Source organism: Prionailurus viverrinus, chromosome B4 (genome assembly GCF_022837055.1).
Source record: "Prionailurus viverrinus isolate Anna chromosome B4, UM_Priviv_1.0, whole genome shotgun sequence".
In the NCBI taxonomy this organism is placed as follows: Eukaryota; Metazoa; Chordata; class Mammalia; order Carnivora; family Felidae; genus Prionailurus; species Prionailurus viverrinus.
This window is the reverse complement of record NC_062567.1, coordinates 22,062,599-22,072,055: the sequence shown is the minus strand read 5'-3', so window position 1 is coordinate 22,072,055 and position 9,457 is coordinate 22,062,599.

The window sequence follows — 9,457 nt, the reverse complement described above, 5'->3', positions numbered from 1 at the left end:
GATTTTTGTGCTTTACTCTTTTGAATTTTTTTTTTTTTTAGATTTTCTAATGGTTACCTTGGGTATTACTATAAATATGTTAAATTTCTAAGAATTATTTTGAATTGATGCCAACTCAACATCAATAGCTTTCATAAACTCTACTTTTATATGGCTTTGCCCTTATATTGGTTTTGTTGCAGATTACATCTTTTATAAATTGTGCACCCTTTAACGTAGAGTTTTAGTTATTTCTTCATGCATTTGTCTTTTAAATAATATAAGAAATAGAGAGAGACATTCCAAACCAAACATACAATAATTTTGGCTTTTATATTTAACTATGTAGTTACCTTTACTAGAGTTATTTTTTAACCTGACTTCAAGTTACTGCTGTCCTTTTTTACTTCATCCTAAAGGAATCCCTTTAACATTTCCTGGAGGCCAAATATACTTGTTATGATCTCTCAGATTTTGTTAATCTTGGGAGATTTTAGTCTCTCTCACAATTTTGAAGGATAGTTTTGTAGGATATAGAATCTTTGGTTGACAGCTTTTTTCTTTCAGCACTTTCATAATGCTGTTTCATTCCTTTCTGGTGACATAGTTTTTGATAGGAAATCTGCTGTTAAACCCATTGAAGATCCCCTACATGTAATTTGATTCTCTCTTGCTGCTTCCAAGATTGTATATTTGTCCTTAATTTTGGCAATTTGGCTAATATGTCTCAGCCTGGATCTCTCTGTGTTTATCCTTTTTGGAGTTTTTTAAACTTCGAGCATATCAATGCATGTATTTTTTCAAGTTTGGCAGATATTTGGCCATTATTTCTTCAAGTATTCTTTCTGTTCTTTTTTCCTCTCCCTTCTGGACTCCCTTTGCTCATAGGTTGACATGCTTAATGGAATTCCACATGTCTCTTAGGTTTTATTTTTATATTTCCTTCTTTGTGTTCCTCAGGCTAGATTATTTCAATGAACCTAAATTCCAGTTCACTGATTCTTTATTTTGTTTCCTCATATCTACTATTTGAACTCTCTAGTAAGTTTAATTTCCATTGTGGTACATTTCAGCTTTAGAATGTCTGTGGATTAAAAAGTTCTTTCTCTTGGGGCGCCTGGGTGGCTCAGTCAGTTGGGCATCCGACTTTGGCTCAGATCATGATCTCATGGCTTGTGAGTTTGAGCCCCGTGTCGGGCTCTGTGCTGACAGCTCAGAGCCTGGAGCCTGCTTCCGATTCTGTGTCTCCCTCTCTGGCCGCCATGCCTAAGAATTATTGCGGCAACAGCACTCCTAGTCAAGGATGCAGACAAGCTGACCCTAGGACAGGAGATCTGGATCACGACCCCACACGCCATTGAAGGGGTCCTGGAACAGCCTGTTGATAGATGGATGAGCAACACACGTGTGACTCATTACCAGAGCCTCCTATTCAACCCTCCACGAGTGCGGTTCCACCCCAGTGCAGCCCTCAATCCTGCAACCCTGCTGCCCGACCCTGACCTAGGTGTTCCATTACATGACTGTGCGGGAATCCTGGAACAAGTACATGGATTCCAGACGGACCTGACCGACTGGCCCCTCCCCGATGCCGAGGCTACTTGGTTCGCTGATGGCAGCAGCTTTGTGCGAGACGGACACAGGTATGCGGGTGCAGCGGTGGTCACTGAAACGGACACCGTATGGGCGGAGGCTCTACCCTCCGGAACGTCAGCCCAACGAGCAGAGCTCATAGCCCTCACCAAGGCGCTAATGCTGGGAGCTGGAAAACGGCTTAACATCTACACAGACAGCCGTTATGCGTTTGCCACATCTCATATTCATGGGGCAATTTATCAGGAGAGGGGATTCCTGACGGCAGAAGGACGGACGATAAAAAATAAGCAGGAGATACTTAACCTGCTTACGGTCTTATGGCTTCCTGCCAAGCTAGCCATTACCCACTGCCAAGGGCACCAAAAAGCTGATAACCCACTAGCTAGAGGTAATCGAAAGGCTGACCAGGCAGCCAAGGCAGTCGCCCTTACTCCAGTCCCCACCATGACCATACAACTACCGGACCCGGGAGACCCAGTTTTACCAGACCAGCCCAAATACTCCCAGGAGGAGTTCCAGCGGATCAAGAAAGTCCGAATGGCCCAGGAGATAAAGGGATGGTGGTATACACCTAACAAGGAGCTCGTGCTGCCAGACCGGCTCGGAGTCTCAATATTAGAGCACATGCTTCGGTCTACTCACATGGGGGCCCGAAAATTAAAAGACTTAATCCAACATGCCAGAATCAAGATTCACCAACAGGACACCAAAATAGAGCAAGTTGTATCTGCCTGCAAGACCTGCCAACTCACCAACGCGAGAGCCACATCAAATAAAAAAGGAACCAGGCTCAGAGGCACCAGACCGGGAGCCCAATGGGAAGTCGACTTCACTGAAGTCAAACCAGGAAAGTATGGTTATAAATATCTTTTAGTATTTACAGACACCTTCTCTGGCTGGGTGGAGGCATACCCAACCAAGCATGAAACGGCTCAGACGGTGGCTAAGAAGCTACTAGAAGACATTTTACCCAGGTATGGTTTTCCTACCATGGTAGGATCAGACAATGGACCAGCTTTTATCTCTCAGGTAACACAGGCAGTAGCCAAGGCGGTGGGGGCAAACTGGAAATTACATTGTGCTTATAGGCCCCAGAGCTCAGGACAGGTAGAATGAATAGAACCCTAAAAGAGACCCTTACCAAATTAACCATGGAGACTGGCGGGGACTGGGTGACTCTCCTACCGTACGCCCTTTACCGGGTTAGAAACACTCCTTACACTCTGGGTTTTACTCCCTACGAGATCATGTTTGGCAGGCCACCCCCTGTTATTCCCAGGCTTCAAGCTGAACTTATTGCTGAGTTTAAAGATCAAGAACTTTTTCTTTCCTTGAGAGGGCTCCAGAGGGCGCACGAGGACATTTGGCCACGCCTCCGTGCCATCTACAAGGCTGGCCCGACCCTGACACCTCATCAGTACAGGCTGGGAGACTGGGTCTACGTCAAGAGACACCACCGAGAGACCCTCAAGCCGCGCTGGAAGGGACCCTACATTGTGGTGCTGACAACCCCCACCGCTCTCAAGGTAGACAGCATCGCGACCTGGGTCCATCACACCCACGTTCGGCCAGCGGACCCCTCCTCGATCCGGAAGGACTTCGTCACGCGATGGGCCATCAGTCGGGACCAACACAACCCACTCAAGCTCAAGCTACAGCGCATTCGACCCACCTAATATTGATAACTCTGTTAACTCTGCTTGTCATTGCTCATGCTGCCGGGAGTCCCCACACCCCCCCAAACATCACCTGGCAGATCATAGACACCAGCTTGGGGACAATACTTAATCAGACCTCCCAGACCCATCCCAGGGATACTTGCTTCCCAGAACTTTGCGTAAACCTCCAAACTTTGTTCCCCTTGTCACCATAAATGCAGCCAGTCCCATAATTGGGTCCGTAAGTTACATGACAAGGGGGGAATGAAAGGGCGGGCCTACACTGACCAACTCCATCTGGTTCTATGTCCTTCACCTTGACCACACCTCCTTCCCTTGAGCCACCCCCTCCCCCACCTGCCTAACAGAACTCGGACCCTTCCCCAGCCAATCGGCTGGGGCCATAGCTATTACCTCACCAACTGCCCCTAGACCCCTATAAAACCTTTGTGCTTTGGAAACTCGCTCTCTCTCCCTGGTATCTCACCGCTGCGTCGGTGCAAGTAGGGGATTGAGCTCGAGCTAGCTCGAATAAAGGCTCTTTTGCTTTTGCATCGGACTCGGCTCCCTAGTGGTCTTTGGGGATCACAAATTCTGGGCATAACACAGCCACTTGTGTTTGTGTGTGTGTGTGTGTGTGTGTTTTATACGAAAGGTTCATTTCATTCATTTTGAGGGCAAACATTTCCCAGAGGTATCCTTTGCTCTCTGAAAGTTTGCATTATGTGACTTTGTTTTTGTGAAAAATTTACATTAGTACAGTGTAAAAATGAAACACCCCCCCACCTTGGATTTCTTTTGGTTAGCAAAAACAGGTGGTGATGTAGGACTTCCATAAAAACAGAAGTGGTATAATGTGATCTCTCAGAAGGCAGGGGATGCTCTTTGCTTTACACCATTTCAGCTTACAGAAGTTTCATAGGGATGTTCCAACATTCAGACAATGAATGAAACCTATACTTAAATCTGAAGTCATTTTTGTTATTCATTCCTTCCATTAAATTCAAGTTACATGAAAACAAAGAATAGTTGAGTTTATAGCACAACCAGCTGCTGCCAAGGTGTTTTTCCTGGAGACAACTATCAGGTTGATGTACAGTGGAAGTCTTTTTGTTTTTATTGTTTTTATTTATTTGTAGAGAGAGAGTGTGAGAGAGAGCAGGGGAGAGGCAGACACAGAAGGGAAAGAGAGAGAATCCCAGCAGGCTCTGCACTGTCAGCACAGAGCCCGATGCAGGGCTCCAACCCACAGACCACCAGATCATGACCAGAGTGGAAATCAAGAGTCAGGTGACTGAGTCACCCAGATACCCCTATTTTTGTTTTGGGTACTCCAGATTTACCACTCAGTTACTAAAAAGATCTTAAGTATTGATATTGAATGCAGTTATCATTTTTATAACTGTATCAAGGAAATTCTCAAGTGAAACTGATTGTGTTTTTAAATGAGTACATGTATAATAGTGTTGGCTAACAATAAAGTGCTCAGAATTGCAGCCCCTATTGGTTTTGTACCAAGGGTGAAAATTTCAATCCAGTGTAAAGGGAACACAATGCTGTAGTAGTATCATAAATATAATTTGAGTTTAGGACCCATTTTCACTAGTTGTTGACAAATTATACTCTGCAAACCTGGGATGCAGGTAAAGATAGGAAACCCAAAGGTGCTCCTGGTAATGTAACTGAAACCAACAGCCAGGCTGAGGGAGAAGCTGACACGTGCGGGTGGTAATGTAACGGAAACCAACCATGAGCCTGAGGGAGAAACTGACATGTGCACGTGGTAATGTAACTGAAATCAACCACGAGCCTGAGGGAGAAACTGACACGTGCGCATGGTGATGTAACTGAAACAAACAGCAAGCCTGAGGGAGGTACTGAAACACAGCCATAGAGGAGCTCAGAGGCTCACAGTAGAACCATAGCACTTTAGGGTTTAAAAAAAAAAAAGACATTATTTCAGAGAGAGAGAGTGTGTGTGCATCATTGCATAATTTTCTCGAATGTCAAAAGCCTTTGTGCAAGTGTATTTCTCATATTTAGCTTTTCTCCTCAAATTCAGGAGATGTTAATTTGAAAAAGGTCTCAAAAAGAGATTTGAGAATGATTGTTAGCATTTTGAACAATTGACTAAACCTATGTGTAAATCCTAAAGCTCTTGATTTATTTATTCAAGAGATTTAAGGTAGCATTTATTTAATAAGTCTCTCAGAACCCGGAAATACATTATTTGATGAGCACTTAGAGTCTGCTAAAACTAGAGAAAGTTGAATAAAATATCACAAACTAGGGGATCTTAGAGATGCAAGCTACTTGATAGGGCATTGTGTGTGTATGTGTGTGTATGTGCATGCCAGTGTGTGTGCATAGTATTTCCAATTAAATTTTATATGAAGAAGTCAAAAATAATGCTAAAGCAGAGCTGTTCTGATGGTAGAGCTCTGACCATGTAACCTCTGTCCTTCCCCTTCCAATCTCTGTCCAGAGAGAGCTTATAGGAGTTTCTAGAATACAACTGACAATGGTGTCATTTGGTCCAAACTTTTCTCTTCACAAAGAGGAAACTGATACCTAAGTAGACTGAGTGCTAGTGCCATCAGCATACATGCTACTCTAAGGGTTAACTACAACTAGATTACAATCTCCTAGCTCTAATGACTGTTCTTACACCTTGCTGCTTACTCTTGAGAAAGAAAATGGGAGAATAGGTCCAAAAGTGTTGGGAACCTTAGAGAAGGTGAATGCATCATAGTAGGCAAACTTTTTGCAATCCATACTTCAGTATTTCATATTTAATATAAAATTCCTAAAAATCCCCTACGTGTATGGTAAAAAGGGGCAGAGTGGGGAAGGGGAAGAAGGAGACACATAAATAAATAAATAAGGAATGAATATCTTATTTGTTAGCTTTCCTCTTCATTCTATTCAGTATAGACACGTTGGTAACTTCTCACATAGCATATTTTTAATATGTATTTTTAAAATAATATGGCTTTCTGGGGCACCTAGGTGGCTCAGTCAGTTGAGCCTCTGACTTTGGCTCACGTCATGATCTCGTGGTGTGTGAGGTTGAGTCCCGTGAAGGGCTCTGTGATGATGGCTCAGAGACTGGAGCCTGCTTCAGATACTATGTCTCCCTCTCTCTCTACAACCATCTCCCCCACCCCGCAACCCAGCTTGCACTCTGTCTCCCTCTATCAAAAGTGATAAACATTAAAAATAATAATAATTAGAATTAGCTTGCCATTATGGAAAGTGTTTTGACTCAGAAGTCCTAGCTCTATAACCAATAGCTATTTGTTCTTGGATAAGCCACTTCTCTTTGGCTCAAAATCTTCCTCTATAAAACAAGTATTTTTCTGCCTTATTTTACAAGGTTGATAAGAGGATTTAATGAGATATTACACCCAAAACATGGCCTCTCAGGCAAGGTGACGCTCATGACTCTGGGAAGGGCAAGATGACACCTTCCATGACCTCAGAAAAGGTGCTCCATAGGATTTAAAGCTGGGGTCCAGGGGCACCTGCTTCACAGGATTTAAAGCGGGGGTCCAGGGGCACCTGGGTGGCTCAATCAGTTGGGCTTCCAACTCTTGATCTCAGCTTGGGTCTTGATCTCAGGGTCATGAGTTTGAGCCCCAACTCAAAAAAAAAAAAAAAAAAAGGCAGGGGTACAGATCTTTAAAAAAAAAAGGCAGGGGTACAGATCTAACAAAGGAGAAAGGGAAGCCCGATCTCTTCCTGCTGCATTATTTGAACATCTCTGACAGCTTAGAATGGTCCCAACTAACATCTTCTGGCAAAAAAAAAGAGAAACAAGATCCTCAGAGGGTAACTCATAATGAAAGTCTAGGCTAAGATATGGGTTCCACGTAAGGTTTTTGAGTGTGTAGGGAAAGGGGTGTATGATTAAAGCCAGGAGCTGCCAGAACAGGGTGCTGGTGCTTTGGGATAGCTGCTGAGCATATGTGCTGCGTGTGCAGTGAACAAAAGAAACTTTGTAACTTTGAAATCTAAGTGTGGATCACCATGAAGACTGAAAAATCTGGATCAGCAAGGGAATTCTGGGAGCAAAGGTCAATCACGACCAGACTGCAGCACCAGTTTCAACAGCAATGCCACAGCAACAGAATCAAAGGAAACAGTAGAATGATCAGGATGTTCTTTTTTCCCCTCCCTACGACTTGTGAAAGAGGACTGTCTCTTTGGTCTTAGGGTGCTCCTTTGGTTCTTGGAAAATTCAAGGGAGAGAGTACAGGAGATAGCTCTCAAAGGAAAGTACAGGGTTTTCCACACAACTGAACATTTCAAGACCCAAGTTACTAGTTAGAAAACACAGAGATGTAACATTATTTGTACCCCATGCATAGGGGTTATACTTGAAACGAAAGGGGTAAGGTTAGGATCCTTAAGGATAAAGGTCTCAAAAGTCCTGAGATAAAGAATCCTGCACACATTTCTACTTCCAACTAGTCTAGTCCTTTGCTTGATTTCTGGCTAATGTTGTGGACTAACCAACTGCCATTCCAAAACTGCCTGACCAAACTACGAAATCCCATTTGTTACGCACGAAGTTAACAGTTAAATTATCTTAAACCTCAGTTTAGTAATAACTAGCATTTTAATGCAAACACAGATTAAAACCCTTAATATAAGCATATTCAGCTGCAGTCCATGCATATACAACTTGAGGAAAGGGATCAATACCTTGTTGAAGAAGCCTGACTACATTTGTTGATTCATAATTTACAGCAAGCATGAGGGCTGTTCTAAAATAACAGAGATAACTTCACTCTTAGGAATTTAGAGTTATTTAAACAACTAATTTCGATATACTTATCAGGTTAATATCTTGCCTGTCTGTTCAGAATCAACCATTTACATGTTCAAGTGATCATCTTTGTAAATTATCTCCAAGACTAAAATGAAGGGACAAAAGGGAGCTTCTTGTCCCACTTGGGTAATGTATTATAGAGTTGCTAATTTAAAGTCCTTTGATAAACAAGAAACTATGTGGAGGTCACTTATCTGAATAGGTAAAGATTTTAAAAAAGAATTCCCCATGTCTTCCTTAATCTGACACAGTGCACTTCAAAGCCATCTAGAGGTCAAGTAAGTATAAAAACTATCTGCAGGCTTAAAATGATATTTTAATGTGAATGCTAACAAAATAGGCATATAGTTAACGATGCTGATAAGCATACGGTAGGCACTAAATTAAATGCTATGTATATAAAATATAATTTACGCACAACCACCCTTGAAGGATGTATTATTATCCTCCTTTTCATATCAGGAAACATATTTAGTGATGATACGTAACGCTCCCAAGGTCACAACACCTAGCAAGTAGGAAAGCTATGAATAAACCTAGTCTTGTGTGAATCTAAGGCACATCTCTTTCTTCTTTATCACCCACCTGTAACTTATCCTCATTAAAGGAAAAGTCTATTCAGTTAAAGCTACCTTTCATCTTTCTATGCATACCAATTAAAAGTAAAATAAAAAAATACATACTGGACATGAAAAAGGATAAAAACTGATGAGCCTATAGTATCCAGTAATAGTAATTAATCATCACTTAGAGACCATCTAACGACAACAGTATTCCTCAAAAAAGAAAAAAAAAAGCAATTTAAAGCAAAGTGTCATCCAAAAGACAAAACAACTCCTGTTTTTGTCTAATATGCATCTTAATTTTTTACATTTATTTGCTTTTGAGAGACAGAGTACAAGTTTGTCCTCTAGGTCACAGATTCTCTGTTCTGCCTCGTCCATCCTTGCCACCTCTGCATCCATCCGTGATTGCAGCTCAGTTATAGCACTTTTTATTTCATTCTGGCTATTTTTTACTTCTTTTATCTCTGCAGAAGGGGATTCTAATCTATTTTCGGCTCCAGCTAATATTCTTATTATCGTGATTCCAAATTCTGGTTCAGACATCTTGCTAGTATCTGTGTTGGTTAAATCCCTGGCTGTCGTTTCTTTATGCTCTTTTGGGGTAAATTCCTGCTGGATTCTGCGGTTCAGGTTGTGCAGATTGTTGTGTTAGTCCTTCAATCAGTTTTCTAGGTGTGCAGGATGGTTTAGTGTTGGTCTGGCTGTATTTCATGGATGCGAGACACACAGAAAACTTCCGTGCTGTTCTGCCATCTTGGCCCCTCCCCCCATTCACAAATATTTTAAAAACTTATCTCAGGGTGCTTGGGTAGCTCAGTCGGTTA